Here is a 24,447-nt window from a genome sequence, read left to right as displayed (position 1 = left end):
GGAAGAGGGGGCAAGTCTCCCGGCCGGCGCAGCTCGCATACACCCCCGCTTGCGTCCGCTCCCCCCCCACCGACGTCACCACTTACCTGGTCAAAGTGGCTGGGTCGGGGGAGCTGATGACGTGATTCGCGCTGAATTGCGTCATCGTGGCCCCGCCCCCGGCTACACAACGCCGATAATATATGCGTTGTGAAGCGGGGGCGGGCTGCGATGACACAATGACACGGCCACGCCCCCTGCTCCGCCCCCAAAATGGGTCACGCCCTCTTACCCCCCCACTGCAGTGCCAAGCTGGCTGCCTCCTCCCGGAAGAGGCAGCCAGTTTGTCGGCAAGTATGATGGACATGTCCATGCATGTCAGCACGCATGAGCGACCTTGTTGCAAGCGTTGCACACAGATATATCAGACCATTCACCAAACTTTTTAGACAGACCTCGTATTTTAAGTACTGATACTACCTTAAACAATCCTATATTGCTTGACTCCCATTTATGGAGAGTAAGGGACTAGTTTTAAATAGCAGATGTGTCACAACAAAATTTTGACCTATAAAGTACCGTTCTCGGCGCTGGAGATACTCTCCTGTTTCAATTGTGAATGTTGACCCGCAAAACATTGTGACTGCATACCCAACCATGCTTATGTAAGAACACAATCGAATTTATTCACCACACATCGTTGGCGGGATGCATGAAGCATCGCACTCGCGATGCATTCTGCCGGTCACCGCATATATGTCGGCGTTGGTAACACCGGTATGCATGACGATTCCTGCAAAGAACTGCTCTGTCGGTAAGAGCGGCCCTTTGCGGTGGAGGGGCTTTCAGGTCTATGGCCCATAAGCCCCTCCGGCATCTTTCTGCACATGCACTCTGCGGGGATAAGCCCAAAGGCTTCTATGGTTAACGCCATCAAGCACTCCGGGGCTTGGTGCATATGACAAATGTGGTCAAACCCGCATTTTCGGGGTTTGACCGTATTTTTCTCATTGATGCATCCCACTTCGTAACTATAAACTCAGCAGCATATATTATACAAACAAATCACCGCACATTAAATATAGTTAGTGATATCCTAATTTTCAAACACTTCTGTTGTGATGTTACAATAATTTCCTTTAAAAAAAATCTCCAGAAGAAAAATTTGCTTAGCATATAAATGGTGCCTTTTGTGACTGTATACCACAGTCTGACTGCTTCCATGTTTGATATATAGGAACCTCAACAGGGGTTATCAGTGGCGCAAGACAAGCCCTTTCACTGGTGAAAACAATTGCCTTCTCCAGGAAAAGGGATTTCCCCCTATGATAAATCAACAAGTATCTGTAAGGATCGGCCTCTGCACATGGGCCTGTGTTATGTGTTTGACCCCAGGCTAAAATATGCCATCCAGCCCCTGGCCAGCATGGACTGACAAACCATAAGTGTTCTAGCATGCTGGGCCGGGGGGCAGGGTGCCATCTGCCCCCTGGGCCGGTACAATTGTGCAGCACTAGGGCCCCCGCGGCGCTGCATGTATGCCTGACAGCCGTGAAGTTTCTACCTGCCTCCCGGCTGTGTCAAGCTGCGGCACAGTGCAGCTAACATAAGAAGGGACCGGCAGATACAGACAGGGCCAGGGGCGGGCTGGCCCTGTCCCATGCTCTCCTCCTCTGCCGGGCAGCAGTGGTTCTATAGTTACAAATTATAATGGCCGCGGTAGGGCTGCTGCGCATGCCCAGCCCCAGCAGCCCTCCCATGGACCTTTGCTGTTTGCTGAGCTCCATGATGCACTCTGGCAGCATGTTGAGTTGTCCCCTCCCAACGAGTCATTCCAGATCAGCTAGGGCCCTCTCCCTCTTTGCAGCCGGGGTGACACAGTCACAGGATCCTCTTCTGTGGCCCTTCTCTGAGAGGCAAAGCGGAGTGCACGGTCCTGGCTGTCCGTGGCTCCATTCATCCGCTCCTGTCCCCGGCCTGCTCTGTCTCCTGCCTGCGTTAAGGTGCCCACACACATACCGATCTGCACACGATCCCACGATGTGTGCGATTTCCCCTGAACTCTCCCCCGGCAGCTCCTACACACGATTTGGAGTAAAAAGCATAAGATCTATCGTGCTTCTTAACTTTTTTTTTTTTTTCCCCAGTGCATTTTGTCCCAGATTGTCAGATCTGCCCTACTGCACGGCAGATCTGACGATGCGATGTGCGACCAGCGGGGACGCGCATCGTGATCGTGAGTTAGGACTCACGATTTCCTCACGATTTGGCCATATTTTACACGATCTGTCGTCACGATTCGTCGGAATCGGCAAGATTGTGTAAAATATCGCTATGTGTGTGGGCACCTTAAGAAGAGACTATAGCTCAGTATGCAGTGAGGAGCTCCTGCCCTGGAATTTCCCATCCTGGAGGAACCACCCCCAGCCACAGTGAGCCTTGCGAAAGTAAGTTAAAATAGTGCTTCCAATATATAAATGGGGGGAGGGGGGGGTGATGAGCAAAAAATATAGGGTAGATGATGGATATCAAAGATATAAAAGTGGGGGAGGTGATGGGCATAAAATGTATAAGGAGTTGAGGAGCTGGTGGGTGTGTGTAAAATATATAAGGGGTAAGAGATGATAAGTATAAAAGATATGGGTAGAAAATAAGGAGTAAGGGAGATGATGGGTATAAAACATATAAGTGGGATTACACAAGACTATAAAATATGTAAAAAGGGTAAGAGTATATGGGGCACAAAATGACTAATATACAGTAAATACTGGACAGGGTGCATAAAATCATTAAATATATATATGGAAGGTGTAGGGGAGGGGTATATATATATATATATATAACAGACTAGGGTGTGCAACTGTAACATAGGCAAACGCAGGGGGGTTTCCGTCTGCCTGGAAACTCCCCTCCCCAGCACACACATGACCACTGTAGAAATAGCAATATAATAGAATTTTGCTAGTGTTGCATGTTCTTCTCAGTATCACAAATGAAATAATTAGCACCACCTGTGGATCTTTTAACATGTATCAGACAGTAGTAAATACCCTGTGCACCAACTAGGAGATCTGGAAATCATGCACTGTTAGGGATGCACTGCTATAGAGCCCAATATGTACATATATGTCCAGGGCAGTGCTAGGTTCTTTTGCTGCTCCTCCAGGCTCCCGGACTTGCTCCAATAGTCTGGAATGGTGCTCACATCTAAAATAAATACGTTCAGCTCAGGCAGGATGGCCTACTGACGCATCTAATGGCTTACTGTGATCGCTGGTACTGTATATGCTGGAATGATGATACACATGACGCATATTAAAACTGGTTGAGTACTAATTCTGCCCTCTTCATGGACTTGCCACATTCGCTCTAAAATCAAGCATTTGGAAACCCCTCTCTAGAAATCCTGTGTTTGCCACTGTGTAATAAAAGAAATAACATGATTGACACTCTCTGGTTTTCATGAAAAGGATATATTATAAAAAGCTTGATGTCAGCTTTTTGTAATAAAACTTTTATAATACAGTATATCTTTTTCATGAAATCTGAAGTGCCAATCGTGTTTATTTCTGTATTTACAGATGCACACGCTTGATTTTTGTTCCATGCTATGTGTCATTTTATTGTTATGTGTAATGTGTTTTAATTTTTAAGACAGTTCATCCACTTGTTCATATGGTCACTACATTGCCTTCAGCACAAACTTCTTTTGTACATTGTGATTGTCATTTAAGCTGGGTACACACTGAGATGATGTTGTTACGATTTGGCTGATTTAGCTACATCGTAATGACATTTTGTGAAGTGTATATGCACAATATGTGCGCTCCCACAGACGCATGTGATGTCAATACTGCTCTAATGTGCCCCTGTTGGGCCGACACAATGTCCGTGTACACATCGTCCAGTATATACCCACCTTTAGACAATATGGCATATTCGTCCATTTTTTATTTTATATTTTCATTTTTTTAATTAGTTAAATGCCTCTCAGACCTCTTCACATGCCACTTTTTTGCCATCTCATGCCCCTTTATAAACTGGTTCTGTTGAATAACATCCCCTGAGGTGTAATATTGTCTTATTGTGGATGACAGCCTAAACACATATTATAAGATTTGTTTTCCCTCCACACAAGGTAGTATCTGGAGATGGTGTCATCCTATCAGGGCCAAGTTCACAGTGTGCTTGTAGGGGCCACTTGCTTGTTTTTGCCCCTAGGCTGAAAGTTGCCAGCCAGGCCCTGCATGTTGTATTGCACACTCCTCGGGTACAGTCCAACCATTACTTTCTAATTCTTGTTATAGATTACCATCTTTTCATTGGATTACATCAGACCAATGAAAAAAGAACATTTTCATATTATTATATGGTCAAAATTATTTATTAATTATAATGCAAATAATTAATTATTTCTCATTGGGCAATCATATATGATGGAAGCAATAATTATCTATTGATAACAAATGCAATACATTTTAAAATAAGTAAGTTTTTATGGAGGCATTAAATATTTATTTATAAAGGGTACAATCATTATTTTAAACAAAGGCAATAATTGTATAATTTTAACGGGCAAAAATTGTATATAACAGGCACAACATTTATAGTGCACACTTGTGGCTCTGCAAGTGCAAGCATGTCTTTTCCAAATGTGCAAGATGGTGTTTGTAGTTCTAGAAGAATTAGCATGCAAGAACAAAGCACACTCATTAGCTGTCACTCTATGCCTGCACTATGTCGTTTTCATGTACAGCCAGAGATTTACATTAGTGGCACCGTAGCAGTGCTAAGATATGCGAGAGCCGCAGTATCAGATCACCTGATGAACATCAGACATCTGAGTAACCTCAGGTTACTCAGGATGTCCAGTAAAATCATGCCTCCGGGGGCAGGGAAGCCGCGTCCAAGCACACAGCCACTGGCTTCAGCATGCTCAGAAAACGGGGACAACATACCCACATTTTCTGGACGCTCCCCGTCACCACCTCCAAACGCCAGCAGCATGTCAATTATGTCAATTATGCTTCAGCTGTTGGGGCACTGTGACCGACGTCACAGAACCAGATCTGCACATGTGCACTACCGTTACCTTGCATGCGCAGATCAATATTTACATAAATATTGTATTTCCGTAAATCTCTGAATCAGGCCCATACTATTACAAGCTGCCACATTCACAATCAAAACAATAGCTACAAACACTTTAGGGTTTTACATATTGAGCTTCAACAACAAAACTGAGACCAAAGTTAGCTCTGCCTGTCATGTGTTCAGTACTTATCATGCAGTTATCTGGTTAATGTTACCTGGCCTAATGACAACAAGTTGTTGTAGTCCTTGGTCTTCTTTTGATCTCCGTTTCTTACTACTATAAAAGTGCAAAAATAATGTAAGGTTCTCACTTGCAGATCATACAGAGAAATCATTGTGTCTAAATATCCCAAATGATTTCAAGGAGCAGTGTGTATTGTGCATACATTATATCAGAGGAGAGCATACTGTATGAGAGTACAGCACAACAACGTGGGTTTGATAATAACACAAGCAGTGCATGGTCTGGTCCTCTTATTACAGCTCTGGTATTTTCATTCTTTTTGTATTTATGAATAAAGTAGGACTGTAAGGGGCAGATATTCTGGCTATTACGGTAAGCAGATCCTGCTCACACCTCCATAGGCTGCAAACAGAATCTGCCCTTTGTAGGCAACGTGTAGAATTCACCGGAATAGCCTCCAGCAGCTTCCACGCTTAATTGAAGCATAACTATAAAATAATATTATAATAGGTAATAGCATTTTATTCTTCAAACATTAAAGGATACAGCTTGTCAGTGAGACAGCAGGCACCCAGCTGACATTTGCATAGTAACTAATAGTTGGGCCATCTAATCATTTTAGATGGCAGTAATCAATGTGGGGGGAAAGGTTGGGTGCTTTGCGTCATTTGTGGGCGCATAAAGATGGGGCGTGGCCAAGATGAGAATCACGTCATCATGTCCCCATCCGACCATTTCACTAGGAAATGGACAGTATACGGATGGGTGACATACTCTCTCTGCAGAATATGGGGACTCCCCAAAATTCATGACTCCCCTGGTTTTTCCAGGAGAGTAAACAAATATGCAGTAACTGAGTCTTCTCCTGGACACTATGGCCCTCATTCAGAGCCGCTCGTAAGCGGCAGTACGCTCGTTCCGAGCGATATTTGCACATCCGCGCATGCGTACGGTTTTTAGTACGCATGCGCGAACCAGTCAGTGTGGCCGAAAATCGTTTGTTCGCTATATAGCGAGTACCTGCTAATTTGAGTGACAGAATGAGGCGTATGTGGGTGGTAACAGGGGAAGGTGCTTGAAAAGGGGGAGTGGAGATCAGAACGCAGGCGTGCTTAAAGGTCAAAGCGGGCGTTTTATGGGTGTGCATAATTAATACAGCAGCGTCATTCACCACGTCACTGGGTTATTTTATAGTCAGAACTGCTCGCAATATTGTGGTTGAAAAAACCAACCACAAGAATAGCGAGCAGTTCATACGCTGTTCGATGTACTCGATTAATCTAATAAATAGCGGACATGACGTATGATGCGAGCGGCCAGGGGGCGTTTTTATCAAATAAACGAGCGTATGTTTTGCTCGCTCGTTCAGACATGGAGGCGGCAACAGACCGCAAAGAGCGAACGGTTCATTTGAATAGCCACCCCCTTTTTATGAACGAGCGAGCGTTAATTGCGAGCGGCTCTGAATGAGGGCCTATATCACCGTTTAGGAGTAAATGTAGCCTACAAGTTTCAGACAGCTACATGATTTCGTCAAATAAACTGCTACATTTAAAACGGCAATAATTTTACAGAATTGCCACTTTAAATCTGGTAGCTAAATCGCTGAAATATTGCGGTTGCCTGCAACTCAGAGGCTATTGCATTTACCACTACGACATAAGGGGAAGTGATATGACAGATAAAGCACATTTCAGTACGAAAAGTAAAGACAATGTATGTTCTGATCTTTACTTATAGTTTTTGAAATATAATTGCTATTAATTACTTTCTCATAATTTCATGTTATATACTTAGGGGTAGCTATATTAAAGCTTCTAAAAATTAAAATTGATACTGTTGCTCATAGCAACCAATCAGATTGTAGCTCTCATTTTTCTGTTGCATCCTAGAAAATTATACAATCTGATTGGTTGCTATGGGTAACACCACCACATGTCTGTTTTAGAAGCTTTAGTAAATCTACTCCTTAATTTAGTGTCACAGAATCGGGCGAAAATCTTCAAGGTAATCCCTAATAAAACCTAGCTGGAATCCTATCTATGTATATATCTTCTTCACCATAATACATATCGGTGGCCATGTATTCCATCTATATATTATGTATTAATAATCTAAAGTCCAGAGACTATTATCCTGTGCACACACACTCTTGTATTTTAACATGCCTAATGTGCGAGACATCTCAGGCAGCTCCAGTTTATGACCTTTTACTTTCTAATTAACTAGATCTAATGAAGACTTTAATTAATCAAGTTCAAATAATTAAAGCCATTGGGTTTTAGCATTGTAGCATAGTAATTTTAGTTATGACGTCTAACTTTATGTACAACTTTGTCTATATTTTGACTTTCCTCTTTTTGATTATGCAGGTTTAAATATAAATCACACTGTTGTATTATTTTAACCTACTTTGTTCTTTATTAAATGGAGAAATTTTTGCTGGCAACAGGGCTTTGCTGTATCTATGAAGGGGTTACTACCAACGGTAGCAGTTATTACTAGGGTAGCTTCCGCCAGTTATAAAAGCAGGTTACATCTCCCTCATTACTATATACAGCAGGCTAAACCTCCCTCGTTACTATTTACAGCAGGCTACACCTCCCTCATTACTATTTAGAGCAGGCTACACCTCCCTCATTACTATTTAGAGCAGGCTATATCTCCCTCATTACTATATACAGCAGGCTACACCTCCCTCATTACTATATACAGCAGGCTACATCTCCCTCATTACTATATACAGCAGGCTACACCTACCTCATTACTATATACAGCAGGCTTCGCCTCCCTCATTACTATTTACAGCAGGCTACATCTCCCTCATTACTATATACAGCAGGCTACACCTCCCTCATTACTATATACAGCAGGCTACACCTCCCTCATTACTATATACAGCAGGCTACATCTCCCTCATTACTATATACAGCAATCTACATTTCCCTCATTACTATTTACAGCAGGCTAAACCTCCGTCATTACTATATCCAGCAGGCTACATCTCCCTCATTTCTATATAGACAGCACGCTACACCTCCCTCATTTCTATTTACAGCAGGCTACATCTCCCTCATTACTATATACAGCAGGCTACATTTCCCTCATTACTATTTACAGCAGACTACATCTCCCTCATTACTATTTACAGCAGGCTACACCTCCCTCATTACTATATACAGCAGGCTACACCTCCCTCATTACTATTTATAGCAGGCTACACCTCCCTCATTACTATTTAGAGTAGGCTACACCTCCTTCATTACTATATACACCATGCTACACCTCCCTCATTATTATATACAGCAGGCTACATCTCCCTCATTACTATATACATCAGGCAACACCTTCCTCATTACTATTTGCTACAGGCTGCACTTTCCTTATTACTATATACAGCAGGCTACACCTCCCTCATTACTATTTACAGCAGGCTACACCTCCCTCATTACTATATACAGCAGGCTACACCTTCCTCATTACTATTTACAGCAGGCTACACTTTCCTCATTACTATATACAGCAGGCTACACCTCCCTCATTACTATATACATCCGGCTACACCTTCCTCATTACTATTTGCTACAGGCTACACTTTCCTCATTACTTTATACAGCAGGCTACACCTCCCTTATTACTATTTACAGCAGGCTACACCTCCCTCATTACTATATACAGCAGGCTACACCTTCCTAATTACTATTTACAGCAGGCTACACTTTCCTCATTACTATATACAGCAGGCTACACCTCCCTCATGACTATTTATAGCAGGCTACACCTCCCTCATGACTATTTACAGTAGGCTACACCTCCCTCATGACTATATACCGCAGGCTACACCTCCCTCATTACAATATTCAGCAGGCTACACCTTCCTCGTTACTATTTACAGCAGGCTACACCTCCCTCATTACTATTTACAGCAGGCTACTCTTTCCTCATTACTATTTACAGCAGGCTACACCTCCCTCATTACTATTTACAGCAGGCTACACCTCCTTTATTACTATATACAGCAGGCTACACCTCCCTCATTACTATATACAGCAGGCTTCACCTCCCTCATTACTATTTACAGCAGGCTACTTCTCCCTCATTACTATATACAGCAGGCTAAACCTCTCCCATTACTGTATACAGCAGGCTACATTTCCCTCATTACTATATACAGCAGGCTTCACCTCCCTCACTACTATATACAGCAGGCTACACCTCTCTCATTACTATATCCAGCAGGCTACACCTCCCTCATTACTTTTTATAGCAGGCTACACCTCCCTCATTACTGTTTCCAGCAGGCTACACCTCTCTCATTACTATATCCAGCAGGCTACACCTCCCTCATTACTTTTTACAGCAGGCTACACCTCCCTCATTACTATATACAGCAGGCTACACCTCCCTCATTACTATATACAGCAGGCTTCACCTCCCTTATTACTATTTATAGCAGGTTACACCTCCCTCATTACTCTATACATCAGGCTACACCTTCCTCATTACTATTTGCAGCAGTCTACACTTTCCTCATTACTATATACAGCAGGCTACACCTCCGTCATTACTATTTACAGCAGGCTACATTTTCCTCATTACTATTTACAGCAGGCTACACCTCCCTCATTACTATTTACAGCAGGCTACACCTCCCTCATTACTATATACAGCAGGCTACACCTTCCTCATTACTATATACAGCAGGCTACACCTCCCTCATTACTATATACAGCAGGCTACACCTCCCTCATTACTATATACAGCAGGCTACCCCTTCCTCATTACTATTTACAGCAGGCTACACCTCCCTCATTACTATATACAGCAGGCTACACCTTCCTCATTACTATATACAGCAGGCTACACCTCCCTCATTACTATATACAGCAGGCTACACTTTCCTCATTACTATATACAGCAGGCTACACCTCCCTCATTACTATATACAGCAGGCTACCCCTTCCTCATTACTATTTACAGCAGGCTACACTTTCCTCATTACTATATACAGCAGGCTACACTTTCCTCATTACTATGTACAGCAAGCTACACGTTCCTCATTACTATTTACAGCAGGCTACACGTCCCTCATTACTATATACAGCAGGCTACATCTTCCTCATTACTATATACAGCAGGCTACACCTTCCTCATTACTATATACAGCAGGCTACACCTCCCTCATTACTATATCCAGCAGGTTACACCTCCCTTATTACTATATATAGCAGGCTACACCTCCCTTATTACTATTTACAGCAGGCTACACTTTCCTCATTACTATTTACAGCAGGCTACACTTTTCTCCTTACTATTTACAGCAGGCTACACCTCCCTTATTACTATTTACAGCAGGCTACACTTTCCTCATTACTATTTACAGCAGGCTTCACCTCCCTCACTACTATATACAGCAGGCTACACCTCTCTCATTACTATATCCAGCAGGCTACACCTCCCTCATTACTTTTTACAGCAGGCTACACCTCCCTCATTACTGTATCCAGCAGGCTACACCTCTCTCATTACTATATCCAGCAGGCTACACCTCCCTCATTACTTTTTACAGCAGGCTACACCTCCCTCACTACTATATACAGCAGGTTACACCTCCCTCACTACTATATACAGCAGGCTACACCTCCCTCATTACTATATACAGCAGGCTACACTTTCCTCATTACTATTTGCAGCAGTCTACACTTTCCTCATTACTATATACAGCAGGCTACACTTCCCTCATTACTATGTACAGCAAGCTACACGTTCCTCATTACTATTTACAGCAGGCTACACGTCCCTCATTACTATTTACAGCAGGCTACACCTCCCTCATTACTATATACAGCAGGCTACACTTTCCTCATTACTATATACAACAGGCTACACCTCTCTCATTACTATATACAGCAGGCTACACCTCCCTCATTACTATATACAGCAGGCTACCCCTTCCTCATTACTTTTTACAGCAGGCTACACCTCCCTCACTACTATATACAGCAGGCTACACCTCCCTCACTACTATATACAGCAGGCTACACCTCCCTCATTACTATATACAGCAGGCTACACTTTCCTCATTACTATATACAGCAGGCTACACCTCCCTCCTTACTCTTTATAGCAGGTTACACCTCCCTCATTACTCTATACATCAGGCTACACCTTCCTCATTACTACTTGCAGCAGTCTACACTTTCCTCATTACTATATACAGCAGGCTACACCTCCGTCTTTACTATTTACAGCAGGCTACATTTTCCTCATTACTATATACAGCAGGCTACACTTTCCTCATTACTATTTACAGCAGGCTACACCTCCCTCATTACTATTTACAGCAGGCTACACCTCCCTCATTACTATATACAGCAGGCTACACCTCCCTCATTACTATTTACAGCAGGGTACACCTCCCTCATTACTATATACAGCAGGCTACACCTTCCTCATTACTATTTACAGCAGGCTACACCTCCCTCATTACTATATACAGCAGGCTACACCTTCCTCATTACTATATACAGCAGGCTACACCTCCCTCATTACTATATCCAGCAGGTTACACCTCCCTCATTGCTATATATAGCAGGCTTCAATTCCCTTATTACTGTTTACAGCAGGCTACACTTTCCTCATTACTATTTACAGCAGGCTACACTTTCCTCCTTACTATTTACAGCAGGCTACACCTCCCTCATTACTATTTACAGCAGGCTATACCTCCCTCATTACTATATACAGCAGGCTACACCTCCCTCATTACTATATACAGCAGGCTACACCTTCCTCATTATTATTTACAGCAGGCTACACCTCCCTCATTACTATATACAGCAGGCTACACCTTCCTCATTACTATTTACAGCAGGCTACACCTCCCTCATTACTATATACAGCAGGCGACACCTCCCTCATTACTATATACAGCAGGCTACACCTCCCTCATTACTATATACAGCAGGCTACACCTTCCTCATTACCATTTACAGCAGGCTACACTTTCCTCATTACTATTCAAACTAAGACATCTCTCTGGGAATGTTTTCCCTTACTTAATCTGTCCCTTGATGTTTCATGTGTTAAGTTTTTCCTGAAAATACAGGGATAGGGGCTATAACATTGAAAATACAGAGGTGCAGCCTTTACCAACTTGTGGGATGCCTAGAACGGAATCGGTATAAAATACCGATGGCTGAATAGCTGCCAGTTCTCATACCGACCCCGGAAGCCTGAAGGGAGGATATCCCAACAGCAGCCGGTAAGTACTCTTACCCTCCCTACCCCCCCTTACCCTAACCCTCCCCTCAGTGCTGCTTAATCCTAAATCCCCCCGGCGGTGCCTAAACCTAACCCCCCTTTCCCGCACCCTAAACCTAACCTTCCCGGGGGGGTGCCTAACCCTAAACCTCCTTCCCTTAGCCTAACTCTAATACTCCCCGGGGGGTGCCTAACCCTAAGTCTCCCCGGGTTTGTCTAAACCGAATACTTTCCCCCCCCCATGGCTACAAACCTCTCCCCGTTGACTTACCTTGTTCGGATGCCGGGTGTCGCAATTTTGGCGTGGGGCTAATGAAAGACGTCGGCATTTCAACACCTATCTTTAGTCCCGGGTCGGCCTTCCGCCCCCAGGATTCTGACAGACAGCATTCAGGGCTGTGGTAATTTAACTGCATCCCATCTAGAACAGCACCCTGCAGCCTAGCATGGTGCTCAGGGACGTCACAGCTGATATCACACATTCTGGGGAAGCGGGGAGGCCAGCAAAACAGAGGGGGTCAGCAAAGCTTGTGGAAGTGGTCTGTTACATTCTGCAAGAACAAACTTGTAGACACTGGGATATTGAAGCATGCTAAATCTGCCCCTGGAAAAGATTGGAGACTTACACACCTGTCAGAAAAACCAGTTGACTGTTATATTTGGTAATAATACTATAGTAATAATACACCTTTTGTCTAGGGAAAGAAACTGTAAAATGATCAGTAAATAATGTTGGTAACTTACCAGATGTAAATGAAAAAGCACACTATAGCCCCAATGAATATAATCTGGATGGCTGTTTGTGTGATCAGCACTCTGATCAGTAACTGGACATAGTGGACACCTATGCAAGAAGGAAACACGTTAGGTGAATAAACTTAATTTAATTTGCAAAACTGCTTTGTTACACTCAACTTACATCTATTATAAAAATGACAGCGCTGCCTATGTAACATGAGCCATGCATGGCTTTCCTCTATACTTTGTCTCTGAACTACAAGTCTGTGCCAGCTAGCTCTTCATGGTAACCAGACCCAGGCCCATACATGTGAGTACGGCTGTGCAGTAGAGGATGGAAGGAAGAGTCTAATATACTTATAAGGGCTACTTTATTACAGATCAACAAAAGGAGTATGTGGTGCTCAACATTTCAGAGGACTGTCCCCTCCATTACACCATTTCTACTAAACACAACCAGTCCAAGTGCACAGCTGTCACCTGTCCCAAATTTCCAGAGTCCCAGGTTGTAATGATTCATCTCTGGGAATTGATGTTCCCAGAAATGTCACTCCTGTTACGTATTGGACAATTGCACAGTAACATTATTCATTTTCTATATCTCATATAGAATTATTATATATTTTTATCATGTAGGCTTTGTAATTCAATATTTATTTAATGAACAATATATAAAAAGCGAAATGGCATTGTCTTCAGTAAACGTAACATGATGGGATTTGTAGTGCTCCAGAGACAGTATCGTATGTGAAATGCTTACAGTGGCAAACGCAGGATTTCTGGAGGGGGGTTTCCAAATGCTTGATTTTAGAGCGAGTGTGGCCAGTCCATGAAAAGGGCAGAATTAGCACTTATCCAGATTTAATATGTGTCATACAATGTGTATTGTGTGTCATAATTCCAGCATATACAGGATCACACAGTAAGTCATTTGATGCGGCAGTAAGCCATCCTGCCTGAGCTGAATTTTTATTTCAGATGTGGGCACCGTTCCAGAGCATGGGAGCAAGTCCAGTGGTCTGGAGGAGCAGCTGAAGAACCTAGCACTTCCCTGGACATATATGTATATTCCTAACAGTGCATGTTTTCCAGATCTCCTAGTTGGTGCACAGGTTATTTATTACTGGCTGATACATGTTAAAAGATCCACAGGTGGTGCTAATTATTTCATTTGTGATACTGAGAACATGTAGCACTAGTAAAATTCTATTACTGTATATTACTATTTCTACTGTGGTCATGTGTGTGCTGTGTTTGCCTATGGCTTAGATGCAGTAGATGAGCAGCAACGTATTGCGAAACATAATTTTAAAATGCTGGTAACTATGCCAGTGCTGAAGAGCGCAATTAATCTAACGAGCCATCCTGGTCAGTGGCTAATTAAAAGCATAATTAATTGCTCTCCCCGTCCTTTCAGGTCCCTATGTAATCAGTCAGAAATTGGACTGCAGGTTACATTATGGATGGCTCAAGGGGGATCCCTATTATAACCAGACCCCTTCTCACACTAGTGAAGCATGACATATAAAAAATGTCCCCTCATAATTATCGCCATTCTTCTAAAATACTACTATTTTCATCCTCAAGTAAAGAAACATTGAGCTACTTTTATGTTTTTATCTGCATATTTGTGCACTTTGTTGTAGGTGCACTCCTACAAAGTCATACCTACTATCACTTCAGCTGAATACTGAGTGTCATTTATGTCTTAAGGCGGGTATCAACTACCCGATTAAACAGAGCGATTGAACGATAACGTCATAGTTATCGTTTAATTGCTGGTTAATCGGGCACAAAATGGGCATGCAAATGTCGGAAACGACCAGCGATGCGCATTCCCGCTGGTCGTTTCCAACATCAATCATCACCCGAACATGCTGGTCAATCTGCCGATAACGACAGATTGACCATGTTCAAGGATGATGGAAGGTGCCTACACTGAACGACTGATCGTTCAGTATAGGCACTGCAGGGGATGGGGAACGACGGTACGATTATGATGTCGTAATCATACAGTCTTCCCTGGGTCAGGTAGTGGATGTCCGGCATTAGATAAGCCATCAGAGAGTAGGTACAATAAAACCACATAAAAAGGTCTTGGAAAGTGTAAAAGGCATATGAAAGTATACTTATAAAAGTCTAGCCTTTTTGTGGAGTAACCTGATTCCCCCACTGACCTTGGAATGCCCCAAACTGTGCACTTTGGCCCTCTTGAAATATTATATATACTGCAACATAAGCACAATACTGGACAAAATGCTTTCACTTTGGTCCACTAATGTTTGAGTTTCCTGTAAAAGTGGCCACATTTATGGGTCCATTCATCATCCCTTAATGGCCCGTTACACATGCGGAAATGCTAGTTTCCACATACTTAAGTTAACGGGCCATTCATCATCCGTGATCCCATAGGCCCCTGATGATGGATAGACCCCTTAAACAATTAAGTCTCTCCAATATCATGGTCAGGTTCCATTAGTTATAGCTGGTAGATAATAATATATCTAAACATCAAGGCAAGTTAGGCAGGGAATTGTACAATTGCTCTTTTATCTGTTTCTTTTTTTTTCCTCAACTAATCTCTATATCAGCCAGTAATTTTTTTTTTTATAAATTCTTTATTTTCAAATAAATTTTTCAATATACATATACAATATCAGAACAGAATAAAAAGAAATACAAAAGACACCTGTACAACATCCAATTTGAATATATCCAGTAAATTGCAGAAAAATAATGCATTCAAAAACATAATAGTACAATACAGACACAACAGGGGGGGGGGGGGGGACACACTTAAGGAATGATATAGGGCAGAATGAAGTTATCTACTATATTATAAAAGTATGTGGCCATTGAAGATCTGGTTGGCAAATGTATAACCAAAGCTACATATTGTAGCCTATCAAAACTGATACCTATACTTGATCCCAGGGTATAAGATTCTTATAGGAGGTGGAAGTTTTAAAGTCCATCCAACTAAACCATAGTGTCACATATGCAGAGTGCTTTTCAGGGGTCGAGTAAGAAATGTAGTCCATTAACATAAAGAAATCTATGCGTTGGAACCATTCCCAGGGTGAGGGAGGTACAGAAGAATGCCAATGGACTGGAATTACCGCTCTGGCTGCATTATTCAGATGTTTGAGTAAAGACTTTTTATATTTAGAAATGGGTATATCTGTGTGCAATAAAAGCCAAAAATCTGGTCCAGTTTGGACAGGTGAACCCAGAATCTCTGATGCCAAGGTTATAATCTTTCTCCAAAACGGGACAATCAATGGGCAATCCCACCAGATGTGATATAATAAACCCCTATCCTGATGACATCGCCAGCAAAGCGGAGACACTCCTGGAGAAAATGTATGTAGTGTAACCGGGTAACGATACCACCTCAACAGCACTTTATATTGTGTTTCTACAACTTCCAGACTTGAGGAACATGTACTAACAGTCTGATACAGCTTCTCCCAATTAATCTGTATACCTTTAGAATTAAATTCCCGTTCCGAAATGTTGGACTGTCAGGTAGATGGGACGTCAGAAGTATTTGATATATGCCGGAAATTACATGTACAGGAGCATTAGGATGAGAAAACATAGTCTCAAAAGGAGACATGTCTCTATTGAATTTAGTAAGACCTCCCAGAGAGGAAGCAAAGTGGCGGGTCTGTAGGTAGAACCAATAATCGTGAGTGCATAAATTTGATTCAGCCGACAGATCCCCAAAAGAATGAAATGCACCATCTGAAATCAAGTGGCCCATTCTAGTAATACCTGGAGGGCATATAATGTCCGGAAATCCCAGGGGTAAAAAGGGGATTATGTACAATGGGTGAAAGTGGAGACACCACCGAGGAAATGCCAGGCTTTGTGCGCAGCTTCCTCCATAGTGGTAGAGTAGGATCCACTGTTGGGTGGTCTGAGCGAATCACCTTGGAACACCAAGGGAAAAATTGTAAGCGGAAATTTGTGGAATAAGACTCCAGGTCCACCCACTGCTTCTCCCCAGGACTCCTGGTCCAATCCAGAATCCTACTTAACAGTGTCGCTGGATGGTAAGCAGAAATCATAGGTAGTTGTCTACCACCATGGGATCTCCATCGAAAGAGAAACTGGTGTTTAAACCTAGGTTGTCTGCCTCCCCATACAAACTCACGAATAATATTATGTACATTGGACAGAAAGCGAGGTGGGAGCTCTATAGGAATTGTTGTAAACAGATATAGGAGTTTAGGGAGCACAAATCATTTAATTATGTTCATCCGACCTAACCATGAAAATTTCTGAGGGAGTCAATGGGTCAATTCCTTGCAAAGCTTGCTAATATGGGGGCATGATTTAAAGTGAACAGCGGATTAAGGCCCTCATTCAGAGCCGGACGCTCTGAGCAGAGCGCTCGCTCTGAATGAGGGCCATCCTCCATAAAAATGGAGCGTCCTCCTGGATGCTCGTATAGCTGTGGGTCACCACCCACAGCACATACGAGCGTGCAGGATGATGGTCGCGATGGTCTTGACCATCGCGACCATCGCCAGTGCGACCAGAAGCCTGTGGTCGGGGTTTTCGACCACAAGCCCTGGAGTGATTTTGGCTCTATCAGAGCCAAAATCACTCCCACTGACATCACTAGTGATGTCAGTGGGGCCGGCTTCTGACGGTAGGTGTTCCCTTGGGAACGCCTCCGTCTGGCAGGCACGCCCCCGGCACGCCCACCAAAGGGGGCGTGCTGTCAATCAACATCGACAGTATGCCCCCTTTGATCAGACACAACGAGCGAAGGAAAGTCCTTCGCTCGTCGCGTCTGGCGCATGCGCACGACGGAGCTCCCTCCGTCGTGCGCATGCGCAGTGCACACCATCGACCCACTTGCGAGCGGACAGCCGATTGCGAGTGGGTCTGAATGAGGCCCTAAGTCTGTTTGGTATCTGTACACCTAAATATTGTATATGGGATGAGCACCATTTGAAAGGAAAGGAGGAACTAAGAGTCGAAAAAGTCTCCATGGAGGCTGTGACATTAAGAGCCATTGATTTTGAATAATTAATTTTAAAAGTAGACAGCTGACTAAATTGATTAAATTCTTGCAAAAGGTTAGGAAGGGATATAACCAGATTTGTTAGTATAGCTAATAAATCATCAGCAAAAAGGGCAAGACGATATTCTCATGCCCCTGCACATAAACCAAAAATATGTACCGTTTGCAATGTGAATCGTGTTAGACAGAGGGTCTGATTCAGACCACTCGCGAGCGCTGAGCACTCGCAAGCAGGTCGATGTTGGCCCAGTGCACATGCGCATGACGGAGGCGGCTCCGTCGTGTGCATGTGTGAGACCCGGATAGCGAAGGGCAAGCAGTCGCTCCGGGTCTCGCTACAAAGGGGGCGTGCTGTCAATGGTGAGTGACAGCACACCCCCTTTGGGAACACCTACCATCTGGGGCTGGCCCCACTGACATCACAAGTGATGTCATGGGAGTGCTCTCGGCTCTGATAAAGCCGAAAGCACTCCAGGGCTTGTGGCAACGAGTCCCTACCACAAGGGTCTCGTCGCAAGCCCGATGGTCACGATGGTCTTGACTTGCTATAGCTGTGGGTGGTCACCCACGAGCAGCCAGGAGGCCGCTCTAAAAATTAAGAGGGACGGCCCTGATTCAGAGTGAGCGCTCTGTCAGAGCGTCCGGCTCTGAATCAGGGCCAGAATCCATTAACCCGGACCTGCACTGAGGGAGCCCGGTATAGAGAGAGTATCTTCTGGATAAACGCATCACTCAAACCCAACCACCCCAATGCTGCCGCCATGAAGCTCCAATCCACCGGTCAAAGGCCTTTTCTGCATCTGTAGAGAGGAGCATTATCGGAGTGTTAGTTTCAGTTGCATAAGATATCAATTCAATAACTTTTGCAGTGGTATCCCTAGCTTCTCTACCCGGGACAAAGCCCACTTGATCGGAGTGGATAACACCGGGAGCAGTGGCTTGAGTCATCTAGTAAATTTACTAAGATTCGTGTTGCTCCGAGATAGCAATCTAGGGTGAAAATATAATTTTTTACCAAGACGTAAATTTACTATGGTTAAACCCGGGTGTTTATTTCATTTAGGGAGGTTGAGTTCATCCATGTTCATCCCGCAAAATTGGCCTTTATTCACACTAGAAATTAATACACCATCGACTCAAATCGGAAGTACTTTTCAATCACTTCGGCATAACACAGGAATTTACCAATATTAATTTTGTTCTAATTGGCTTATTTTGCAGGCAAATCAGGGAGTAAATAGAAGTTGCAAATAGACCATCTCCTGAGCTGCAAGTTTCCCTGAAACATACACAAATTAGTGTGATTTGTGTATGTTTCAGCATGGAAACAGTGTCTAAATGGTTAAATGTTAAAAAAAAAATACTTAGGGTCCACCCCAAAAGGCATAACCAGCCCCGTGCTGCTCAGCCAGTCCTGGTTCCTAAAAATATGGGGGGAAAATCGATTAGGGTCTCCCTGTATTTTAGGAACCAGCACCTGGCTGCTGGCCAGTCCTGGTTTTAAAAATAGGGGGAAAAAAATTGTGTAGGGGTCCTCCTATATTTAAAATCAGCACTGAACCAAAAACTGACCAGGGTGTAATGCCACAGCCAGGGGGCACTATCACCGGGTCTCCCCGGCCAAATTAACAAACCAAGCTGGTAAGCCCAAGCAGTGGATCTCAGGGGAGATGGGGACCCCAATAAAAGGGTCCCCCCTCTCCCAAGCACCCCAGGCTTAGTTTAAAGCCTGGTGCTCTACCCCGCACCCCTGAGCTGTGGGTACGGGGGTAATAAGAGTGTAAAATTGTTACAGTGGATATACAGGTGCCAACATGCCTGCCCTTTGGCACTTGTGGAACTACAAGTGCCAGCAGGTGGCCGGAACCCATACCCCCACTGTAATATAGTTAAAAAACCACAACACTCACACACCATCTAAAGTACAACTTTATTACATACAACTACCTACCCCACTCACACATACCTGCTGCCAAATGATCTGTCCCCTTCTCCATGTAGAATTCAAATGGGAGTACCTGGAAAAAAGATCCTATACTCACCTCTATTCTTGTGCCGGTCTCCGTAGCATCCACTACACTTTGCAAAACAAAAAAATTATTATCCGTTCCAAGCTGGACAAGTATAGGTATGTTTGACGGCAGTCATCTGAAATTTACATGGGCCGCCAGCAAATCAGAGGCCACTTTACATGTAGCGGCCGCTCACAGGCTGTGACACTGCCAGACCGCAGTTTATCATCCATGTATTGTGACACTATAAGTAGTAGCGCAGTGTGTTATTCTTATTCATAAAAAAATATTGTGACACTGTAAGTGGTAGCGAAGTGTGTTATTCTTTTCTTATTCATAAAAAAATCTTGTGACACTGTAAGTGGTAGCGCAGTGTGTTATTCTTTTCTTATTCATAAAAAAATATTGTGACACTGTAGGTCATTGATACCGCAGTGTAATATTTAAAATTGGTACAAATTGATGTGTGTGCTGTACCCCACTTCATTTGCGTTTGTTGATATGGAAAATGATCAGTTGAGAGTATAGCAGGAACCACATACAAGTGCTGGAGATGCTGCCAGTGCCGCCAGTCATGACGATACTAATCTGTCTACATCATCTACTAAAGCCAATGCCCAACAGGGCTTAAGTCAGGGCATCTAAAATCAAAGAACCAATCTTTTACAGTGGTAAAGAAAAAATCAAAGGGAAAGTTAGCTGCAGAAAGACATAAAATTGGCAATATGACTTTCACAACACGAAGTGGCAAGACCAAGGCCTTTATTTATGACTGGTGGTTCTGACTCTTATGATGATGTAAGCACAAGTGAAAATGCTGACATAGAAATCGAGGATGCTTCTGTGCACCAGGATGAGCAGGATATTTGTGTAGCTGACGCTAATAAGGATGTTGATGATGAAGATGTTGTTGATGAGAATGTTTGTTGCGTAAATCAGGCACCAGTGGAAGAAACAGTTATTGCCCATGATAAGGAAAAGCCCATTGTCATGCCTGGGCACAAGACAAAAAAAATCCACTTCTTATGTGTGGAATTATTTCTACCTAAATCCGGACAACAATTGTCAAGCCATCTGTACCATTTGTAAAGCTAGAGTTAGTAGAGGTAAGAACCTTAACCATCTGTTACGTCATCTGCAGTGCATCCATCCAAAAAGTTTTTTTCAAAATTCAGAAACTTTGGCTAAAAAAGTACCAACAAGCAGTCCAGTGTCAGCTCCCTTCTCTCTGCTAGATCAAAGCATCTGCCATCTTCACCACCAACACCTTCATCACACTATCAATCATGAAGCGATTGGTTTGTTTGGGCTCCAACAAAACAAGCTATGGGCAGCTGACATTGCTGGCAATGATCTCTAAGTGCACAAACTGGCTTTACAGAAGCAAGATGTTGTCTCCATCATCATCCGATTCCTCAACCTCATCAGTGTGTACATCATCTTCACACAATATTAAATCATCCCTGCTGGAATCCATCATTACAGGTGTGCCTCTGTGATTTTTGGACATAATTAGCGATAAAGGTCTTCTTCATGGAATTTGTAGTTCATTTGTTTCACATTTTGAGGTAGTAGCCTCCTACGCCGATTGCTGACAAGGTTCCCGACTGTGCTGAAAACTCTTTCAGAGTACACACTGGAGGGTGGGTAGCTCAAGTAAAGCCAAGCCAGTTTGTGTAAGGGTCTCCAAATTGCCATTTTTTCCTGCCAGTAGTCAAACGGACTGTATGACATGTCTATTTGGATGTTATCATTAAAAATAGTCCTCAACCATTCTTTGAATGGTGACCATATCAGATGGAGTCACAGAAGATGTCTCATTAATTTAATTGTAGGCAATTCTTTTAGACCCAACCAGATGTCAAAGTTTGGTTGTGTTGACTCATCTGCATCACCAGTGGGTCTTTTGGGAAAGTTTAGTTTTTCCTTGGCAGCCGCACTTGCTGGAGAAAGTGAAGGAGGAGCCATCACTGCAACACGTGCCACTTGAGCTGACAATTTGCTTATCAACAGGTCTTTGCATCTCTTCAGATCTGTGTCCGCTGGGAAGAAAGACATGATGTATGACTTAAACCTAGGTTCGAGCACAGTCGCCAAAATGTATTGATCCAATTGGAAGGTCCTGACAACCCTTGGATCCTGATGAAGCGAATAAAGGACTTGATGTACAAGTCCAACATACTATTGCAGAATCGCTTAGTTCAGCTCCTACTTCAGTTTCTCAAGTTGCTTTTCCAACAGTCTAATTAGAGGAATTACCTGACTCATGTTGACAGTATCTGAACTCATTTTGCAAGTATCTACTTCAAAGAGTTTCAGCACTTTGCACAACACGGAAAGTATTTTCCACTCAGAATTCCCCCTCCTCTTCCAATGTCATAGTTTGCTATGTAGCTTTGGATAGGTTTTTGCTGTTCCTACCTCTGCTGAAGCATATAAAGGGTGGAGTTCTACCTTGTAACTACCTCTTGCTTCAGCTGGTGGCAGGGCAAATTCAAAATTTTTTGCAGGTGCTGCAATTTTCTACATGCACCTGCTGAATGGCGAAAATGTCCAGACACTTTTCAGGCTAGATAGAGGATCTCCTGCACGGCCCTGTCATTTATAAAGAAAAATTTGCACCACCAAGTTGATTGCATGAGAAAAACATAGGATGTGTTCTAATTAACCCAGCTGTAATGCTCTCACAATATTGATGGTGTTGTCAGAAATCACAAATCATGAGGAGAGTCCAAGTGGGGTAAGCCATTTTGCAATGACTTCCCTGAGTTTTTCTAAAAGGTTATCAGTGGTATGCATCTTAGTGAAACCGGTGAATGAGTTGCTGTTTCTTAGTTGCTTTTGGTGCCACTGAAGGCAATACACCCACCCAGTGGGCTGTTACAGTCATGTAATCTTATGTGCTCTGTTCCGCTTGTCCACATATCTGTGGTTAAGTGTACAGTGGGTACAACTGCATTTTGGAGGACACTAATTAATTTTTTTTAATGTCCCTGTACAGGCTGGGAATTGCTTTTCTAGTGAAGTGGAAACTAGATGGGATTTGGTTACTTGCTACCCATTGCAAAGGATTGCTTAACAGTCAAGTTTTTATTAAACTTCTGCTAGTAGCCTTCCTGGTACTTTTGTGGTATAAAGATCCACTCCCAGCAGCAGCAGGTGTAGCGCTCAAGGATTCTTCTGGGGCAAGGACTGATGTGAATGATTTAAATATTTTTGTATTTTTTTGTAAATGCCTCACCTCCTCTCCTACCCTACCCTCCTCCCTCATAAATTTGCTTCGGAATCAAAAAATGTTATTAAATTTACTACTAATCAAATCTTCCTTTCCCTGCCTTCAACTACATACATATTCCAACTCCCTCTGGTCTCTTAAATAATAAAACATTTGTTTCCCAATGTGCCATGTTGGAAGTTCAACTGCCACAGCTGCTCCAATCTTTGACATGCAGTAGCTGAATGCTGAAAATGTCCAGAAATATTTATGGCCACAGACAGCATCTCCTGTGTGCCCCTTTGATTTGAAAAAATATTCTGAACCACCAAGTTGATTTTGTGAGCAAAACAAGAAACATATTGTTCACTCATGCTCTCCCCTCCTCTCTCATAAATTTGCTTCAGAATAAAAAAATTTAATTGAATTTACTACGAATCAACCCTTCCTTTCCCTGCCTTCAATTTCATACATACTCTATCTCCCGCAGGCCTCTTGATTAATGAAAACATATGTTTCCTTATGTGTCATGTCATGTTGGGCGTTGAACTGCCACGTGTTTGTGCCACCCACTGCTGCCGCTTAGCTTAGTCAGCCAGCTAGCTTGGTGCAACTTTTGGGACTAAACTGGATGAAAACTATATTGTGAGCTGTGAGGTGGTCAAAATCGACTGGAAACAAGTGGAAATTAATGTTATTGAGGTTAATAATACTGTAGGGAAAAAAAGCACAAATTATGTGATTTTAGCAGATATTATAAATTTTTGAAAGAAAATACAGATCCAAAACCAAAACACGCAATGGTGGTTTTGACAAAACCAAATCCAGATCCAAAACACGAAGGAGCTACAGACCCAAAACCAAAACACGGGGGTCGGCGCACATCCCTAGTAATAATGAAAAAGTGAAGAATAGGAAATATAAA

Source organism: Taudactylus pleione, unplaced genomic scaffold (assembly GCF_031769625.1).
Source record: "Taudactylus pleione unplaced genomic scaffold, aTauple2 ptg000479l, whole genome shotgun sequence".
Classification (NCBI taxonomy): Eukaryota; Metazoa; Chordata; class Amphibia; order Anura; family Myobatrachidae; genus Taudactylus; species Taudactylus pleione.
Note: the sequence above shows the minus strand (reverse complement) of the source record.